The following is an 11,631-nucleotide window of genomic DNA, read 5'->3' on the forward strand; positions in this document are numbered from 1 at the left end:
AGTCGAAGAAGAAGAGGAGGAAGATCTGGTAATTGAAACAAATCATTTCTTCACTACAGATGGTATGCCTTTATTTCTGATCGAAGATGAGGAGTATGAAGAAAATTTTGACATTCTAAAGGATGAGGATTACATCTTAGAAAATGATGTTGTTTTGGAGATAGAATTAGATGATTATCAGCGCGGTGATATGAATCCTTTGAGTGCACAACAGAAACAATATTCTTTGAGGAGCAGAGATGTACTGATCAGTCCTATTTAAAAGAGGAAGGATGTTCAGTCAAAGAATGATCTCCCAAACAATCAGAAAAGAGGAAAGGAGCATGTTGATGAGAATCCTAGCAAGGTAAATCGGCCATCAACAAGTACAGCTGCAAAAGAGAAAGACAATCAAGAAAAGGATACTGCAATGAAGGAGCAAACAGATAAGAGTAACATTGGTGTCAAAGAGGTAGAAAAAGTCACATCTTTTAATTTAGAAAGTGAAATTGCTAAATTGAAAGTGTCCATTCCTTTGACTGACTTGTCAATAATAGCCATTACAAACACCATGTGTCTAGAATACTGTTGATTGATCCTTTGTCTGACATGGTGAATGTTTAGGATTATCATCCTAAACTTATTTTTGGTCTAGGTATAGAAGGTCAACTAGAAGTTAGTGAGGTCCCGCCCTTTTATTTGAGTCTTAGACTGCATGAGTATATTCTTCGTAATGATATTCTTGATTCTGGAGCTTCCCATAATTTGATGCCCAAGGCTATCATGGAAAAGCTGGGCCTGGATATCACCTGACAATATCATGATTTGTATTCATTTGATTCTGGTAGAGTTCATTGCATTGGTCTCATCAAAGATTTTGTGGTTTCCTTAGATCGAATCCCAACCAAGAATGTTTTGATGGACGTAGTAGTAGCCAATATAACACATCAATTTGGTATGATGTTGTCTAGATCATGGGGAGCCAAACTCAAAGGCACTTTACAACTTGACTTCTCTTATTCTACAATCCCCGTTTTCAGTCAATTGAGGAAGTTGTACCAGGACAGAAGATGAAATATATGATCACTAGTAAAGAGAAGCCCATAAAACATCTGATAAATGTTGTACATATAGATTTAGAGTCTTTTGTTTTGTACATTGATAGTGGATTGAATGATGTAGATATTCGGCTCGTAGAAGTAGAAGATGTACCAGAAATTTCTGAGGGTTTTAGAGCACTTACTAATCAAGAAAAGAAAAAAGTGGCAATTCCTTCTGGGCAGCCTCCACAGGAGCACAAAGTCAGTAAAGAACAGAAAAATGAAGCAACCAGTGAAGGTATGATTGAACCAATAGCAGAATTCCAACATTTGGAAGACAAAGACAGCCTTTGGAGCATGGAATTCAATGGTGCTTTGGGTAAGGATGGTGTAGGTATTGGAATTTGGATTTGAAGTCCTGTTTTTCAGCCAGGGTAAGGATGGTGCAGGTATTGGAATTTGGATTCGAAGTCCTGTTTTTCAGCCAGACAAAGTTCCAAGTAATGTTATAGTGTGTTCCTATAAATTAGTTTTCGATTGCTCTAACAATGAAGCAGAGTATGAGGCATTGATTACAGGTCAAAATATTTTGAAGAAGCTAGGTGTGAAAAGGATTTTTGTTTATGGTGATTCAGAGATAATGATTAAACAAGTCAACGGAAAATATCAAGTGAAGCATCCATGGATGAGAGCTTATAGGAACATAGTCCTGGATATCTTGAAGATGTTTCCAGAATACACACTGATAGCGGTGCCAAGAAGTAAAAAAATCATTGCTAATTCACTTGCTACAACAGCAAGCAATATGAAAATTCCAATGAATTCTAGCAATAAATTTGAAATTCAAGTCAAACATAGGTCTACTGTTCCTGATAATTTGAGATATTGGCAGGTTTTCTGGGATGAAAATGAAATTAATTCCTTTTTGCAGAATGAAGGGAAGTTTAAGGATGCTTTCATTGATGATGTTTGTGATTCCAAGGAACAAGACATTGAGGTAAACTAGATGGATGTTTTACAGCTGAAGGATAATGTTATTCCTAGAGGTCTTATACCTTTAAAGGAGTTGTTTGATCAAGATGATGTGGCGAGAAAACTGACCTTGGTTCGTACTGACAAAGGAGTTGAAGATGTAAACATTGGAATAGCAGACTAGCTCAAGCTTGTTAAGTTATCAAAAACATTATCTCTTGAGTCAAAGGCTAAGTATGTTAAGTTTCTTTCTAAATTTTATGATGTTTTTGCGTGGGATTACTCAGATTTGAAAGTGTATAACAAGAACATCATTCAGCACACCATTCCTATCAAGGCGGATTAAAATCCATTTAGATAAAAGTTGAGGAGGATCAACCCAAAGTTGCTGCCATCCATCGAGAAAGAAGTAAATAGATTGTTTAAATATGGTATCATTGTTCCAATTAGATTCTCTAATTGGGTTTCAAATTTGGTCCCGGTACAAAAAAAGACTAGAGAGATAAGGTTGTGCATTGATTTTCAGAACCTAAATAAAGTGTCCCTAAAAGATAATTATCCTCTTCCTAAGATGGACCACATTCTGTAAAGAGTAGTTGGAGCATCACGGATGTCACTACTAGATGGCTACTCAAGTTACAATCCGATTTTGGTGCATGAAAAAGACAAAGACAAGACTGCCTTCACAACACCATGGGGGACTTTTCAGTATGCCAAGATGCCATTTAGGCTGAAGAATGTCAGGGCCACTTTTCAATAGGCCATGGATATAGATTTCATAGAGAAGATTATGGGGGTCACTTGTTTTGGAAAACAACACCTAATAAAATCCTGAGAGTAGGGTATTATTGGCCATCTTTATTTTCAGATTTATATAAAACAGTCATGAGCTTCAAGAATGTCAAGTTTTTCAGGGAAAAAGGAAGTTGCTTCCTCTTCCTTTGAAGCCAGTTGTAGTTAATGCATCATTCCAGCAGTGGGGGTTTGATTTCATAGGAGATATTCATCCTACATCATCAACACAACACATATGGATTTTGACAGCTACTAATTACTTCACCAAATGGATCGAAGCCATTCTGACAAGGCAAGCTATGGACACAGTGATCATTTAGTTTTTAGAGTCCAATATCTTGTCTCATTTCAGTTGCCCTCACAAGATTATTACAGATAATGCAGCATCGTTTAAGTCAAAGAAAATGGTTGAGTTTTGTAATAAATACAGTATCACATTGGCTCATTCCACGGCATACTATCTGCAGGGCAATGGACTAGCTGAGTCTTCAAATAAATCCTTGGTAAACATTATTAAGAAGATGTTGGAGGCAAACAAAAAGAATTGGCATCGAAAGCTTGTCAATGCTTTGTGGGCCGACAGAGTGAGCAGTAAGAAATCAATAGGTATGTCACCTTTTGAATTGGTTTATGGTACTGATACGGTGTTTCCTACATCCCTTGCAGTCCCAGTCATGAGATTATTGCAAGAAGCCGACAGTGAAGAAGATGATATTCAGCACCGGATCAATCAAATGATTCACCTTCAACAAACAAGGGAAGATGTTTCTCAAAATACTTTCCGGCTGCAAGAGAAGATAAAGAAAATTTATGACTGCAAGACCAAGGCAAAAAAGTTTTAGCTGGAAGATGTAGTGCTGCGATGGGATACATGAAATGAAGAAAAAGGGAAACATGGTAAGTTTGAAAATCTATGGAAAGGACCTTATAAAATCTTAGCCTATCGAGGACAGAATGTATTTTTATTAAAGAAAATGGATGGTCAAGAATTCTCAGGAGGACCAGTGAATGGTAGGCTCCTGAAACACTATTATTTCTGATGCAGCTTGCTGAAGTTGTTTCACTATCATTGTATGTACCAGTTTTCTTTCCTTGCAAGATTTGATGTACAATGTCATTTGAGCTTCGGGCTTGAATTGAAGGCTATAAATCCTAAATTATTTGTGATGTTTTTAGTTGGTTTTTGAGTCAGTCTAGTGTTGGTTTTGAGTCAGTTTTCATTTTGTATTGTCATTTTTCAAAAATTTCAAAAAAATTTCAGTCTTTCATTTGTTTGACCGTATTGGCCCAATCAGCTAGGAACCTGGTCTATGGTGTTCTTGACACCTCCAAGGAGATGCCATCCCCAATAGGGCAAATGTCAGTGTTAGTATATGCATACTTCCATCCGGGATCAAATCTGCTCTTTGCATTTTCATTTTAGGTGTCTCATACTGAATTTCTGATCATTCAACTAGGTCATGCCAAAATGGTCCACTAATGGTTGTGTTCTTCTCAGAAAATCAAATTTTCCCTCGTGAGGTACATTTGCTGACCCATATTTATGTTGCATTTAGTTATGGTTTTAGATATGTTATTTTTAGAGTCAAAAGCAGTCATGTTTCCATTAGGTGTTAGGGTTCATTTTCAAGGTCAAAAGCATAGTTTCAGTGTAAATAAAGGGCAGCAAAGGTATGAGGAAGACCAATAAACAAAGAGTGATTGGTAGTGAGTCATGGTTATTGTACAAAGTTCTTATTTCACTAATGTAATTTTCATCTCAAAAACATGAGGAAGACCAATAAACAAAGAGTGATTGGTAGTGAGTCATGGTTATTGTACAAAGTTCTTATTTCACTAATGTAATTTTCATCTCAAAAACATGTTTTTGAGATGAAAACAGAGTATTTTAGTTTGTTCATTTCTTTTTGATGTAATTCAATTCATTTATGTAATAACTGTTCCCATAAGTTGCCCAAGCATTTATCCTTGCTGTAAGAAATGAGCCATTGAAGAAATCCACTCAATAAAAGCATCATCCACCTGAAAAGAGACAAAGAAAGAAAATCATTAAATAGATATTTGAAGACAAAGTAAAAGTTCCAAACAAACATTATAAAGTGGGTTTTTTCTAAGGAAAAATCAAAATCATCCTCTATATAAGATTTCAAAATCATTTTTCAAACTTCATCATGCTCATTCGACAAAGAGAGAAAAAGGGAGTTGTAGCGAATTGGTGCCCGAAGAAACCTTGGGCGCTGCACATAAAACAAGGAGCGTTGCACACAAGGAAAAGTGGTCGGGTGTTCCGCATCGAGCAAGGAGCATTGCGTACATGGCAAAATTGTGGAGGCACTGTGCATGTGGGTAGAGTGTTGTGCATACAAATGGAGCGTTGTTGATGCAGGAGAATTCAACTCAATAATATCATTGTATCTTAGTAGACATAGGGGGTCTTGTGTTTTCAAGGAAGTTAGTTTTCTATGTTTTGAATTAATGTAATTATTAAGGTTTTGAGTGATTTTAATGAGAGAATCTTGAATAGGGATTGATTAAGTATAGCTCGTCATATTAGTAAATATTCTCGAATGTAGGAGAATATGAGAGAATCAGGATAGTTGAGAGATTGAGAGATTTGAGAATTAATTGTAAATCTTAGATTAGGAGTTAGTTCATGATTTTGTGGATTAGAGAGGATCCTTAGAGATAAGGAAGAGATTTTAGGGTTTTGTTGAGAATATTATGGATCTAAACTAAGAATTGGTTGTAGAATCCTTTTGTATAAATGTAAGCCTAAAAGGCATAGTTAGGGGTTAGCTAGTTAGTTAGGAGTTAGAGTGTGAAGAGTTTGATTGTAAGCCTATGGGCAGATTGTGAAACAGAGGCCACTGATATTGGAAATCAGGCCTGAGAGAAGAAACTGTGTAAATACCTATTTATTAATACAAACAACTCAATTCTGAGTTTATGTGTGTGTATGGAGTAATTTAATTGTAATCTATGTGTGAACTAGAAGTAAGTTCTATGTAACAGAAGTTGCATGTGTAGAATTAGAGGCAAAATACAGAGAAGAGTAACAAAGAGGTGTTACAGCTTTGTACACACCGATAGTACAGGAGGAAGCCTTTAGTATTACAGTGAAGGTGGAGGAGCATAAAGGCAAGCGGAGTTAAGGAGAGAGTTATGTGGCAGAACAGCGAAGGACCAGAACCCTCGAGAAAACCAGAATCGCAAAAGAACATTGAAGAATGGCCTAAAAACAAAGTAAAGAATAGGACAAATAAATAAGGAATGATGCACAGGAGTCATTGGATCTGAAGATCAACGAACAAGGTTGAAGGTGATGGGAGACCAAGATTAAGTCGTGCCACATAAGTAAAAGAAATGCATGGCGGAGATTAAATCTAAGTAATTGCGGAAGGAGAAAGGCGATAATCGATCTAGATCGTTGGATCGATAGATCTAGTAGATCGATGGTAATTAGTAACCGCAGCGGGGGTAGAGAGTAGGGGATGCCTTTATCGTGGTTGAAGGCCCACAATGGTTATTAGTCATCGATCACAAAATTCAGATGCTTATGTCATAGTCAAATATGGGGGTTGAGAGCTTGATAATCCGTGCGTTCGTTGAAGGGACACAAACCATAGGATTTAATGGATTCCGTTATCTAATGGATATCGGGTTTGAATTTGATCGGACTTTAACTTCAAGGGCGGACTTGAACATTTATAGATTAAGGTTGTATAATCCTTATCGGCTCTGTAAGGCCAGTTAAATGTCATGCAAGTGGTCTGTGCGATATCGTTGTGGACCGTCAGATCAAATGGGTTTTGATCTACAGTGTAGGATCACCGAGCAACTCTGTTGATCAGGAAAGACATCAACGGTTGGATTAAAGGTAAGATTGACAGTGGAGATTGAGCGATAAGGATTGGGAAGAGTGGACTCAATGAGGTTATAGTTGTGGTTTTATTTTGTTTGAATTCTGGTTGTGTTATTAGATATCTCATGCGAGAGATGATGAAGTCACATGTCGGTGTGATGTGATATTACAATAGACATTGATCTGGTGGATGAAATAAATGGTGGAAAAGGGCCATCACATATTGCAAGTCGAGAGTTCTGAATACATATTCTATTGAGTCCGATGAAACTTTGTGATTGTGATATATGAGGAGTTGGCTTATAGAGTGGGGTTTGGTTAATATGCGTGGTTATGGAATTAACCACAGTTGTTATAAAGGATGAAGGGTTAAGATATAAGGTTCTGCATCAAAGGATTAACTAAGGGTCATACTAGGGTTAGTTATTAACTTGTTCAACATGATACTTAATTAAGGGGCCTTAAACCTTAATTTATGAAGGTTTGACTTGGCAGGTCATTGAAATTCCTGGGACAGATGAAATTATGCATTTTATATGCATATTGTGGGTATTGCAGGTTTTTCCTGCATCATAGTGGTATCAGAGCAGAATTGTGACTGAAACATTTGATATTAAAGCAACACAAAGAAATTCTGTGTGAAAATTTCTTTGAAAAGAATTTAGAACAGGGTTATGTTTTGAAGGTGTGTATACAGGCGAATGGTGATGAAAGCAGGCAAGAGGAGATCAAATTCCAATATGACAAATATTAAGCACACAGAGGTAAGGTATAGAAGAATATTGGGAGAAATGTAGATGCAAGGGAATAGAGGACAATCCCTTCAAAGTGAAGGTGAATGGTAGAACAAGATCATGTAGAGATCTTGAAGGTGAGATGGTATGTTTTTATTTTGATTTGATTTGAAGATTGGATAGTGTGTAGTATTTATATTGGTACATAGGTAACAACAAAATAAGGTGAGAAGATTGTAGCAACCTAGAGCAAGGAGTGCTCAATTGGTTCCAGAGGAAAGAACCAGTGAAATGCTAAAAGTCTGAGCTCATAGGAGAGAAGCTTAGTAAGGCATATGTAGCAATAAGGAAACTTGTTACTGCAAAGGTATAGTTGCAACTCACAAGAAGATCATAAGGGAAATTCCACAAAGGATGTGGGTAGAACTGCTAAGTAATGAAGGAAGTTGATAAGACTTTCTAAGTGAAAGAAGAGGTGGTCAAAACAAAGTATTTCATTTTGATTGAAATACAAGAGGACAAATGTGTTCTTAGAAGATGTAGATGAGTTGAAGCCTAGAAGGAATAGAGAGAAGTGCTCAAAAGAGGCTCTAGAGGTAGAGAACCGAGGGCTTGCCAGAAGACTAAGTACAGAGGAAAGCTTGGTAAGGTAAGTGGCAGCAAGGAGGACTTATGGTTGCAGAGGCTTTAATGCAGCTCATAGAGAATGAGTGAGGAACCCATAGAGATGGAGAAGAAAATGACTACTGATAGTCATAGTAGAGGTTCTGAGAAAGACCGAAGCAGAAGAAAAGTGAATAAGGAGGATTCCAAGGCAAATGGCAAGAGAATGAGTTAGGAGGAATTTGACAAGGAAATTTTAGAGATGAAAGAACAACTCGATGCATTAAGAAGGATACTGGAGGAAAGCCAAAGATTAGGTTGGGTATTAAAGAAGAAGCCAGTAAAGTGGCATAAACTATAGAGAAGGCTACAACAGAGGCAAGTAAAGTGGTTGATGGGAAAACTCAGAGAAGCTGAGTTGGAAATGGAAGTTTCCATTTGTGAACCAGAACAGGGTGAAGTTCTGGGTGAAAATGAAGAATGGAGATCAATGAACTATTGGGATAGTTCAGAGAAGCATACTGAAGTGTTTCCAAAGGAAGAAGAGACACTGAGGTCTTATGTTTTTAATTATAATGATTGTTTTGTGAGTGTAGGTTTTGCAGAGGATTGGCAGCCTTATGAAGCTGTCATGAAACTTGATAAAAATTACCAGAGTTCAGAGGAGAACTTGGATCAACATATTGATGTACTGCCAGAGAAGGAAGAGTACCTTTCAGAGGATAGTTATTCTAGAGCATAGTATGATGAAGAATGACTCTTTAATGAGGAAAATAATGAATTTTTGTAGCAGAAAGGAATTATTGACGAATTGATATTTGGGACTGTTATAAAACAAGGACAATTCCTTGTGGAAGAAGGAGATGAAGATCAACCTGAAAAGCTGATATGTGAAACATTAGTTGAGGTTGTTGAGCCGTACATTTTTCAAACTGACAATTGTTGTGTGAATACAGAGATTATAAGTGTTGAACAGGAACTTATTTCTGCGGAGATGAATGAAACAGAATTGTCTATGGAAGGCAGTCTGATTGAATTGTTGAGAAATAGTGAATGTGTAAAGAATGAAGCTGGAAGTGAAGAGAATTGTGATAAGACACTTGCTAAATGTAAGGAGGAAATTGAATTGCTGAAGAGGTTGCTAGGGGGAAATGGAAATAGGAAAGAAGTGGTTACAATAGTACTTAACAGTAGCAGAGGGTCTTTAAAAGACATGGAGACAAAAGAATGTTTTGATTCACAAACCAATAGTTTGTTTGCAGGAACAATGCATAGAATCAATGAGTGTGATGTTGTGATCGAAGAAATTGAATAGAAGTTATTTGGAGATGAAATGGAAGTGAAGAAGAAACAAGAGGGTAAGGATATAAAGGTGGCAGTAAGGAACCATGAACTACGAAGTGAAAGTAACCAATAGAAGATTAAAGGAAAATTTAAAGAAGAGACTATGTTAGCTAAAAACATAGTAAAGGATCATCATTCTATCATGATGATAGGCACAGTGGAGATAACTAGGGAAGCTGTTGAGACAGCCAATAAAGAAGAAGGAATAAAGTCTCATCAAAGGATCAGTGAATGGGAGGAAGAATTGGAGCTACTCGAGAAATGGTTGAAAGCACCAATAGGGAAGAAAGAACCTGATGAAAATTGCAAAGGATATGCAAGAGAGGAAGAGGAAAGGGTCTAGCAAAGAAATGAGTTGGACATAGAAATTGAATTGAAGATGGATTTGATGAGAAAAGAGTCTCAAAGGGAGAATACAACAGAAAGAAGGCAAAGCGGCAACAAGAAAAAGGCAGCTGCAAACTGTGAGAGCATAGCTAGTGGGGAAATGCAGCATAAAGTATGGAGACCTGGAGAACAACAAAAAATAACAACAACAACCAAGGACAGACTACATAACAAAGTATGGGATCAAGGAAGACACAAATCAGAAGCACATGATAAAGAGAACATGATTATTTTCAACCTTGAGAGTCTGATGCAGGAGCATTTAACTCAATAATATCATTGTATCTTAGTAGACATAGGGGGTCTTTTGTTTTCAAGGAAGTTGGTTTGTATGTTTTGAATTAATGTAATCATTAAGGTTTTGAGTGATTTTAATCAGAGAAGCTAGAATAGAAAATAAATTAAGTATAGTGAGGCATATTAGTATATATTCTCGAATGTAGGATAACATGAGAGAATCATGATAGTTGAGAGATCAAGAGATTTGAGAATTAATTGTAAATTTTAGATTAGTTGTTAGTTCATGATTTTGTGGATTAGAGAGGATCCTTAGAGATAAGGAAGAAATTTTAGGGTTTTGTTGCGAAGATTATGAATCTAAACTAGGAATTGGTTGTAGAATCCTTTTGTATAAATATAAGCCTAAAAGGCATAGTTAGGGGTTATCTAGTTAGCTAGGAGTTAGAGTGTGAAGAGTTTGATTGTAAGCCTACAGGCAGATTGTGAAACAGAGGCCACTGATATTGGAAATCAGGCCTGAGAGAAAAAACTGTGTAAATACCTGTTTATTAATACAAACAACTCAATTATGATTTTATGTGTGTGTATGGAGTAATTTAATTGTAATTTGTGTGTGAACTAGAAGTAAGTTCTATGTAACAGAAGTTGCATGTGTAGAATCAAAGGCGAAATACATAGAAGAGTAACGGAGAGGCGTTACGGCTTTGTATACACTGACAGTATAGGAGGAAGTCTTTAGTATTACAGTGAAGGTGGAGGAGCATAAAGGTGAGCGGAGTTAAGGAGAGAGTTATGTGGTAGAACAGCGAAGGACCAAAACCCTGAAGAAAACCAGAATCATAAAAGAACATTGAAGAACGACCTAAAAACGAAGTAAAGAAAAGGGCGAAGAAATGAGGAACGATGCACAGGAGTCGTTGGATTTGAATATCAACTAACAAGGTTGAAGGTGATGGGCAACCAAGATTAAGTCGTGCCACATAAGTAAAAGAAATGAACGGCGGAGATTAAGTCTAAGTACTTGTGGAAGGAGAAAGGCGGGAATCGATCTAGACTGTCAGATCGATAGATCTGGTAGATCGACGGTGATCAGTAACCGTAGCAAGGGTAGAAAGTACGAGATGCCTTGATCATGGTTGAAGGCCCGCAATGGTTATTAGCCATCGATCACAAAATTTAGATTCTTATGTCATAGTCAATTACGGGGGTTGAGAGCTTGATAATCCGCGTGCTAGTTGAAGGGTCGTAGACCGTAGGATTTGATGGATTTCGTTATCCAATGAATATCGGGTTTTAAGTTGATCGGACTTTAACTTCAAGGACAGACCCGAACATTTATAGATTAAGGTTGTATAATCCTTATTGGCTCTGTAAGGCCAGTTAACTGTGCATTGCGCATAGGACCAGCAACTGTCAAAACCATCCTAACAACCATCTAAATCGCTCCTTTTTCTACCTAGAGCCTCAAAGCAATTAAGTCCACTCCTTGAAAAATCCTCCCAACACTTAATTCATGATTTTTGAGTTTGTTTACTATTTAAATTTTCAAACCCTAGGTTGTCTAAAAACCCTCCATGCTTACCATTTTCCTGTTCATTCCCACATCTTGTTGTCATATCCCTCATTCCCACATCTTTTTGTCTTATCCCTCATTTCCACATGTTGTTGTCATATC

Source organism: Pinus tabuliformis, chromosome 7 (genome assembly GCF_031772625.1).
Source record: "Pinus tabuliformis cultivar Carrire ecotype Pingquan chromosome 7, CPIR1, whole genome shotgun sequence".
In the NCBI taxonomy this organism is placed as follows: Eukaryota; Viridiplantae; Streptophyta; class Pinopsida; order Pinales; family Pinaceae; genus Pinus; species Pinus tabuliformis.